The sequence below is a fragment of the Nycticebus coucang genome, chromosome 12 (assembly GCF_027406575.1).
Source record: "Nycticebus coucang isolate mNycCou1 chromosome 12, mNycCou1.pri, whole genome shotgun sequence".
NCBI lineage: Eukaryota > Metazoa > Chordata > Mammalia > Primates > Lorisidae > Nycticebus > Nycticebus coucang.
In genome coordinates, this window is record NC_069791.1 from 99,972,211 (window position 1) to 99,982,290 (window position 10,080).

Consider the following 10,080-nt stretch of genomic DNA (forward strand, 5'->3'; position numbering starts at 1 on the left):
GATATCTGAAGCGATTCCGAACACAGCTTTAATCAAGAGCCAAGGTTTGGCGGCGTCTGTAGCTCACCTTCTCCTTTAACGTTTTTGTGATGTTTGAGTGGTTTACTAAAGGTTTATAAATATAAGGAAAAACCGCATTAAAATGCTGATTTTTTTTTTATTGTTGGGGATTCATTGAGGGTACAAGAAACCAGATTACGCTGTAAAATGCGGGTATTTAATTAGGAAAATAGCACATATGTTGTGGCAGGAAAGTAAAAACCCAACGTGGCGACTTTGAGACTTTGAACTAGCGGCGGATGTAGAAAATAGATAAGCAGGGTCATTATTAAATGAGAGACATCAGACCGCTGGGCAGTTGGGGCCTAGGGAAAAATGGGAAGGAGGACGAGGAGCCGCAGTCCACTTTGCCCAAGCGCCGGGCTTTTCGGATGGGGAACTGGCCACCGCAGAGCACTCATATTGCGGCCTTTTGCAGATGCTCCATTACGCACCCAGCCTTTGCTTCTTGTTATCTAGTTATCCCTGTGCCACCATGTTCACCCTAAAAGGTGAGATACAGGATAGGGCTTGTGGCCGGTTTGATCCAATGAATGACCTCTTGCGCCCTAAGCGATAATCTTACCCCTACCAACCAGCAGAGCTAAAACCTTTCAAAGTCTTTCAGCTCCGTGCCCGGTCTCTCAGGGACCTGAGGGTGCTCAGCAGCGGGCGAGATCCGAGCGGCAGCGAAAGCGCAGTCCAAGAGGCCACAGGATGTGCAGTAACCTAGGGAGGTAACTAAAAGACTGGGCTAAGGCCAAAAAAAAAAAAAAAAAGGTTGCTTGTTAGCCCCAGTGGCCTAATGGATAAGGCACTGGTGTCCTAAGTCGGGGTCTGTGGGTTCGAGTCTCACATGGGGTATGGTAGTATTTTAGGCCCCCTCCTAGGAAAAACCGGGACGTGTCTTATCACCCTGCGGAGATTTAAATCCAATCAGAGATATCTGAAGCGATTCCGAACACAGCTTTAATCAAGAGCCAAGGTTTGGCGGCGTCTGTAGCTCAAAGGAGTAGGGCGCCGGCCCTATATGCAGGAGGTGGTGGGTTCAAACCCAGCCCCCGCCAAAAACGGCAAAAAAAAAAAAGAGTCAAGGTTTATTTTCAGCTTTCAAAAAAGAATGCTTGAACCTTTTACAATATTTAAGAACCATCCATTCTACTGGATATAAGTGAATAATTGTTTATTTTTCTAGGTGTATTGGTTGTATTGTGAGTATATATATTTATAGTTATATATAACTATTTTAATATATATGTATATATATACTTATAAATACTTACATAAGTATACTATATAAGTATTTATAAGTATACTATATATACTAACTTATACTATATAGTATATACTTAACTTATACTACATAGTATATGCTAAAGTATAGCATATATATACTTTATAAGTTAAATACTTATATAGTGTATATACTTATAAATATTTAAGTTAAATATATAAATAAGTATATATATTTATAGTTAAATAAATATATTTAATATATATATATTTATAGTTAAATATATATATTTAAAATTTCTTACCTTTTGGGAGGCGCCTGTGGCTCAGTGAGTAGGGCACTGGACCCATGGCAGGAACCTGTGGTCCCAGCTACTCGGGAGGCTGAGGCAAGAGAATTGCCTAAGCCCAGTGTTGGAGGTTGCTGTGAGCTGTGTGACACCACGGCACTGTACCGAGGGCAATAAAGTGAGACTCTGTCTCTACAAAAAAAAAAAAAAAAATTCTTACCTTTTACAAACACATAACTATTTAGAGATTAAATTACAGGACAACTGGTTGCTTTAAAATCAATAGGCTGCATATATGTAAAGAAGAAACATACACAGCTATGATTTAATAATAAAAAAAGAAGAAACAAATTTATTCATGAGTAGATGCTGCATGATGGGGGACATGAAGGCACATTATACTATATTTTCTTTATTTTAATGCATGTTTCAAACAATTCATGAGGAACGGCGACCGTAGCACAGTGGTTACGGGGCCAGCCACATACACCGAAGTTGGCGTGTTCAAATGGCCCGGGCCAGCTAAACAACAATGACAACTGCAATAAAAAATAGCCAGGCGTTGTGGTGGGCACCTGTAGTCTCAGCTACTTGGGAGGCTGAGGCAAGAGAATCCAAGAGTTTGAGGTTGCTGTGAATTGTGACTCTTACTGAGGGCGACATAGTCAGACTCTGTCTCAAAATAAATAAAATAAATCCGTGATCAAACAATTCCTTTTTTTTTGAGACAGAGTCTCACTTTGTCACCCTCAATAGAGTGCTATGGCTCACACAGCTCACAGCGACCTCAGACTCCTGGGCTCAAGCGATTCTCTTTTTTTTTGAGACAGAGTCTCACTTTATCGCCCTCAGTAGAGTGCTATGGCGTCACACAGCTCACAGCAACCTCCAGCTTCTGGGCTTAGGTGATTCTCTTGCCTCAGCCTCCCAAGTAGCTGGGACTACAGGTGCCCACCACAACGCCTGGCTATTTTATGTTGGCCGGGGCTAGGTTTGAACCTACCACCCTCGGTATATGGAGCCAGAGTCCTACTCACCGAGCCACAGGCACCGTCCCTCAAGCAATTCTCTTGCCTCAGCCTCCAGAGTAGCTAGGACTACAGGTGCCGCCCACAACACCCGGCTATTTTTTTGTTGCAGTTTGGCCAGGGCCGGGTTTGAACCTGCCACCCAAGACCCTATGGTATATGGGGCTGGTGCCCTACTCACTGAGCCGTAGGCTCCACCCATGATCAAACAATTCATAATATTCTTTTTTTTAAATCCATGCAATACGTGACTTCATCCTTGAAGTATAAATTTCTCAAACTACAAGACAATGGTATAAAGTAAAAAACCCAAGCTTCCCATTCCATATGCTCCTAAGGGGAGCACAGCTGGAATTTTGTCATATAGACATATAAAAACATAGTTCTCTTTTGCCATTAAACCCATGAATGAGACTTTCCTGTTTTTCCAGCTGTGGCCTGGCTTCTCCCACTTCCCCAAACATCCTGGACCACATCATCCCCACTGCCATCAGGGACCTCATCTCAATGGCATTGTTTTCCACAAGTATGCACCACATGCAGGCCATCTTATGTAAAGATGTGGATGCTTCACTGGTCAATTTTTCTCTGGATACCTTAGTAAAGGGAGTGTCCTCTGGGCCTTCTTAGTGGGTGGTGGGTGTACACATCATATATGATAGACATACTCCAATATTTCTAGCTCCTGAAGTCTTTGGATTTCTTTCTCTACACGATGCCAGGGACATTCTGACATCTCATTCTTATTAACCTAGGCCACCAATGAGTTCAATTTTCAGCCAACGAAGAAACTGATAGGGCCATGTTTGGTCGTATGAGATAACATTAAATACAGGCTCTTTGGAAAGTGCACCCAGATAGATAAATTCAGTAGATACAAAAATCATATTCCTGGCTAGGTATGGTGGCTCATGCCTGTAATCCTAGCACTCTGGGAGGCCAAGGCGGATGGATCAACTGAGCTCAGGAGTTCGAGACCAGCCTGAGTGAGAGCAAGACCCTATATCTACTAAAATATCAAAAGCTGAATGGACCTATTGGCAGGCACCTGTAGTCCCAGCTACACAGGAGTCTGAGGCAAAAGGATTGCTCAAGACAAGAGATTGAGGTTGCTGGAGCTGTGATGACACCACGCACTCTACTCAGGGCAACAGAGTGAGACTCTGTGTGGGCCTCCTTATATCTCATACTCCTTACTCTAACATCATAACCCTAGGTTTCCCCAAGCATAAAGTATCAAACTTACTTTTTTTTTTTTAGTATAAGCTGTTTCCATCAAGGTCAGCTTTTGTGTTTGTTCTCTGCAACATGCTGAGGTCTGACTCTAGTTATTGGTCAAGTGGTACAGGGGTGTCAGGTGTAGGTTTTGAGGAAAGCTAGCATCCCCTAGTAAGACAACTGCTCTAGGTGAAAGCCAGGAAGGCTGATTTCTGCAGACACCAGAGGACAGCCTGCTTTCAACGGCAAGGGAGGCTTAAAGTGAATCAAATTCAAGATTCTCAACTTTGTCTGAGTCCACCCAGCTTTTGTCTCACTTATTCCTCCAGCTTTTGTCTCACTTCTTCCTAATCAATGCTGTATCTTTCACACAAAAGATTTCCTGAGGCTGTGAATTCAATTTATACTGACATTCCATGACATGCATAATTAAATTTTGTGTTTGATTTTTAGCAATATTAGCACTGTGTCTATAAGATTATTTTATGATGGCCAGGCATGGTGGCTCACACCTGTAATCCAAGCATTCTGAGAGGCCAAGGTAGGTGGATACTTGAGCTCACGAGTTCAAGACCAGCCTGAGCAAGAGTGAGACTCTAGAGTGGCGCCTGGGCTCAGTGGGTAGGGCGCTGGCCCCATATACAGAGGGTGGAGGGTTTGAACCCGGCCCCCGCCAAACTGCAACAAAAAAATAGACGGGCGTTGTGGCAGGCACCTGTAGTCCCAGCTACCTCAGAGGCTGAGGCAAGAGAATTGCCTAAGCCCAAGAGCTGGAGGTTGCTGTGAGCCGTGTTACGCCATGGCACTGAATTAAGGGCGACAAAATGAGACTCTGTCTCTATTAAAAAAAAAAAAAAAAAAGATGCAGTATATTCTCAGAGCTATGCAGTATTCCCAGAGCTATTTTAACTGTCCTTGGGTCTCTGGAGATGACTTAGGCTAAAATTTTAAAGGTTTGACCTTGTCATTTTATTTATGTAAGCAAAATAGTGCCTTCAGAAGAATCCTTTATGTGCCATGGACTGATGAAATTCCATGTAGTCATCTATACTTCAAGAACCAAATGAATGCAGGAGCCACTGGGCCCCTAGGCCATTTGCTTCAGTCCACACCTCATCATAACCAACCTGGTCGTGCATTGCTCAATCTTTTTTTTTTTTTTTTTGAGACAGAGTCTCACTATGTGGCCCTGGGTAGAGTGCTGTGGCATCACAGCTCACAGCAACCTCACTCTTGGGCTTAAGCAATTTTCTTGCCTCAGCCTCTCAAGTAGCTGGCTGGGACTACAGGCGCCCACCACAACGCCCGACTATTTTTTGGTTGTCGTCGTTATTGTTTGGCAGACCTGGGCTGAATTTGAACCTGCCAGCTCCGGTGTGTTTGGCTGGTGCCCTAGCCGCTGAGCTATAAGTGCCGAGCCAGCGTTGCTCAATCTTGATGCCCTTGCATGCACAAATTACTAGCATCATATGTTCCGTTGTCAAGGTGCTCAGCACTGCATTCAAGCACTAAACCAGGGTTAAACCAACAGTCAGGAAACCTATCAGCTATTGTAAGAGAATTTTTAATATGAAAAGTATTAAATAAGTACAAAGAATTGTTAGCAAGTCACTTGATAAGGCAGAAAGGGAACACTAAGAAAGCAGCAACCACCTATTAATTGGGCTGGTAATGAGGCTAGTTCTGCAAGTGTCCAAAAAGCTGCTAAATGGATTCAGCGTCTATTTCTGGAATGAACTGTTGCTGCATGAATAAAGGTGTGAGGCTGGCGGCACCTGTGGCTCAGTGAGTAGGGTGCCAGCCCCATATACTGAAGGTGGTGGGTTCAAACCCGGCCCTGGCCAAACTCCAACAACAACAAATAGTAAATAAATGAAAGTCTTAAAAAGACAAGGCTGGGCAGAGGCTGTAAAAACAAGAAACAAACAGGAAATAGCAAGTCCCTTGTTCCTCTAGTGACTTGTTGGCAAAGCCTAATAGACACCAAGCTGGCAATGCAGAGTATCACTAAGCTGAACTAGGACAAGTTTGAAGCTGAAAGAGAATTGCTTACTAACTAGGACACCTACCTGGTCCTTAGAAATTCCTCTTATGTTCCCTTAACCAATTGATTAAACAAAAATCCCTGTCTCAGACCTGCTTCTAGGGACCTTGTCCTAACACAACTGGAAACAGATTTTAAGGGTGAGATTCTAAAGCTGAATCCCCCACTGGCTGGTTAACTGGCAATGAGGACCCTATTGTAGCAGGTGAGGATCCCCAGCATGGTGTAGCAGTGCAATTATCTGGGCTTTGGCCGGTGTTGAGCTGGGACGGAACAAAGGTGGAATGGATGGAATAGAAGGAAATGCACTAGACTTGTACCATTTCTTTAGCATTTCAGAGATACAATGGAAATAAAAATGATAAGAAGGTGGAATCATATGGCTATTGTTGAGTGTCTTTAGTGCACTGAAAATTAAAAATGACAGGTTCAAGTCAACTAACCACCAATTCAAAGCAGTGTGGAAATCTAAGGCCATTTTGGCAGCGTTGAAAGTGAACCACGTTCACTTTCTGAGAGGCCAACAATCCTGAAGACCAGGTTCAGGACTCCAGTGCAACTGGTGGTAGGAGATGATTTAAAAGTCAGATCTCAAGTAGGATAGGGAAGAAAGGATCCTGGAACCACAGAGACCAGGTAGCAACAACACAAATATCAAAATGCAAAGAGCAGAAATAGCATTTGGACAACATGATTGGAATTGCAGTCAGAGAAGCCTGATGCAGGGATCAATGGATATGGCTAGTAGAACATGGTGTGCCTGGGGCAAGAAAGATGGACAGCCTGCGAGAGCACTTCTAAATATATATAATCAGATAAGACCAAGAGAGGTTGGCTTTGGCTCAGTAGCTTAGTGGTTAGGGTGCCGGCCACACACACACATGGAGGCTGGCAGGTTCAAACCCAGCCCGAGGCCTGCTAAACAATAATGACAAATGCAACAAAAAAATAGCTGGGTGTTGTGGTGAATGCCTATAGTCCCAGCCACTTGGGAAGCTGAAGCAAGAGAATCTCGTCAGCCCAGGAGTTTGAGGTTGCTGTGAGCTGTGACGGCACAGCACTCTACCGAGGGCAGATACAGTGAGACTCTGTCTAAAAAAAAAAGAATGGTTGGTTTCCACAAAAAAACATGATTCCTTTCCCAGTTTCCAGACTTGAGTCAGAACCCAATTGAAAGAAAGTCTGTATTGCCATGAAGAAGAGCCTTTCATCAACACAAGTAATTGCAGCAGTGATTCTTTCCAGCTCTTCACCAAAGAGACTGCTTGCCTTTACCTGAGTAACTGAGCTCTGAGGAAAGAGGACTATCCAGATCTTTCTGGGATGTTAGATACAGGATCTTAGTGGACATGGATGTCCAGGGACCTAGAGTACCATCATGGCCCCCCTGTTAGAGTTGGAATCTATGGAGTCACATAATAAATGGATTCCTGACCCAGGAACATCTCATAGTGACTGCATTCGTTCTACAAGTCCACCACTCTGTGGTCATTCTCCTAGTTTCTGAATCTATATAAAAGAACAGACAGGCTTAACAAGTGGCAAAACCTTCACATTGGTTAGAGTAACAACTATTGTAGTAGGAAAGGCTAAGTGGAAGCCAGAAAAAACTGCCTCCCCCACCAATAGGGTAGATTTAAGAAACATGGAGTTGGGGGGCAGGGAGAAAGTGGCAGAGATTGATGCCAACTTCAAAGAACTCAAAGGATTCAGGGATGGTGGTTTCTAACACATGCCCATTTAATTTATCAGTCTGGCTCATGCAAAAACCAGATGGATTATAGCAAAAAACAATGGTCAATCATGAACTTCTGTAAGTAGTTTCACGGTAGCTGGTGTTCTGTTAGAGAGAGGGTCTCACTGTGCAGTGACCTGATTATAGCTCATTGTAGCCTTGAATTCCTGGAACTACAGGCAGGTGCCACCATTCTTGACTGAATGATGTTGCCCAGGCTGGTCTTAAATGCCTGGCTTCAAGCAATTCTCCTACCTAAGCCCTCCAAAAGTGTTGGGACCACAGGTGTGGGCCAGGATACACCATCAAATGTGATATCTTTACTAGAGGAGATTAACATAGTCTCCAGTTTATGGCATGTGCCAATTGACTTGGTATATGTGTTTCCATACCCATCAAGAAGGACTCAGTAAGGCTGAGCACGGTGGCTCACGCCTATAATACTAGCACCTTGGGAGGCTGATGCAGGAGGATCCCTTGAGCTCAGGGGTTTGGAACCAGCCTGAGAATGAGGGAGACTCTGTTTCTACTAATAATAGAGGACAGTGCCTGTGGCTCAAGGAGTAAGGCGCTGGCCATATACCTGGGGTGGTGGGTTCACCCAGCCCCAGAGAAAACTAAAAAAAGAAAAAAAAAAATCTACTAATAATAGAAAAAAAAAAAAAAGCCAGGCATGCTGGCAGGTGCCTATAATCCCAGCTACTCAGGAGGCTGAAACAAGAGGATTGTGTGAACCCAGGAGTTTGAGGTTTCTGTGAGCTATGACGCCATGGCACTCTATCACTCTACCCAGGGTGACAGAGTGAGATTCTGTCTCAAAAAAAAAATGCAGTATATTCTTAGTATATTCCCAGAGCTATGTTAGCTGTTCTGCTCTCTGTCATCATATAGTCAGAAAGGACTTAAAGTATCTGAGCGTTCCACTGTACTGATATATCATATTAATTAATTAATGCTCTGAGGCATTGGTAAGACAAATGTGCTCCAGGGAAATAAATTAACCCTATCAAGACTCAGGAACTAGCCACATTAGTGATACTTTTCCAAGGTCTAGAAATTTGAAGCAGACTGAGATATCTCTAAAGTAGAAGGCAAGCCTTTGTACTTGGACTATCCTATTATTAAAAAAGAAGCCCAGGCTGGGTGCCTGTAGCTCAGGGTTAGGGCGCTGGCCATGTGCACTGGGGCTGGTGGGTTCAAACCAAGCCTGGGCCTGCTAAACAACAACAACAAAAATAGCTGGGTGTGTGGCAGGCGCCTGTAGTCCCAGCTACTAGGGAAGCTGAGGCAAGAGAATTGCTAGAGCCTAGGAGTTTGAGGTTGCTGTGAGTTATGATGCCACCACACTCTACAAAGGGCAACAGAGTGAGACTCTGTCTTGATAAAAATAAAACAAAAGAAGCCTAGCACTTGATAAGCCTCTGAGGTGGCTAATTGCATGTGTCAACTTGGCCAGGCTATGGAACCCAAGTTGTTTGGTCAAAAACTAGTCTAAAGATTGTTATGAAGGTTTTTTGTTTTTTTTTTTTTGAGACAGAGCCTCAAGCTGTGGCCCTGTGTAGAGTGCCATGGCATCACAGCTCATAGCAACCTCCAACTCCTGGGCTCGAGTGATTCTCTTGCTTCAGCCTCCCAAGTAACCGGGACTACAGGCACCTGCCACAACGCCCGGCTATTTTTTGGTTGCAGCCATCATCGTTGTTTGGCGGGCCTGGGCTGGATTTGAACCCACAGCTCAGGTGTATGTGGCTGGCGCCTTAGCCACTTGAGCCATAGGCACCAGGCCTGTTATGAAGTTGTTTTTTTTTTTTAAGTTACATCAGCAGATTCTGTTTAATTTTTTTTTTTTTAAAGTTTGATAAATTCTATTCTTCGTATTTGGGTAAGGGTACAGATTCAAGATCATGTCTTAAAGTCATGGTGATATCACTGTGCTAAAGATAAAAGCTGTGTTCTGGCCAAGAAATTAAGCAAGAAAAATCAGAAAGAGCAAATGCTGTTGCTTCTTATCCCAGGACATACAGAGTTCCCTCAGTGAACGTCATTCCAATCGTCTTCACAGTTCAATGTTGGGGAAACCTCAATGTTTTCTACTTCATCTATGAAATCACTCAATTGGCAGGCAAAACATTTTTTATGACCTAGTCCTAAAAACATGAGAAATACAGGAACAAAAGTAACAATAAACTCGTGCTCTTATTCTAACATCTGTCTATAAATGCATGTGGTAGTAACAACTGCTATCTAAAATTTTTGTGAACTGCAAAAGCCAGTAATCACTCCCATTTTCAAAAGTCTTTTTGCTTGCTCATCTAAAGATGCTTTTCAGTTTTCAAAAGATCAGTTATTATTATCCTCTTTGTGTCCCTAAGGAATTAATAAAACATACATTATTTCTAAATGTTCCAGTTAAAAAATTAAACAATAAAAACATGGGATACATTATCATCAACAGGTTTTTTTCATCATAACAACAAAAAATGCAATATAAAC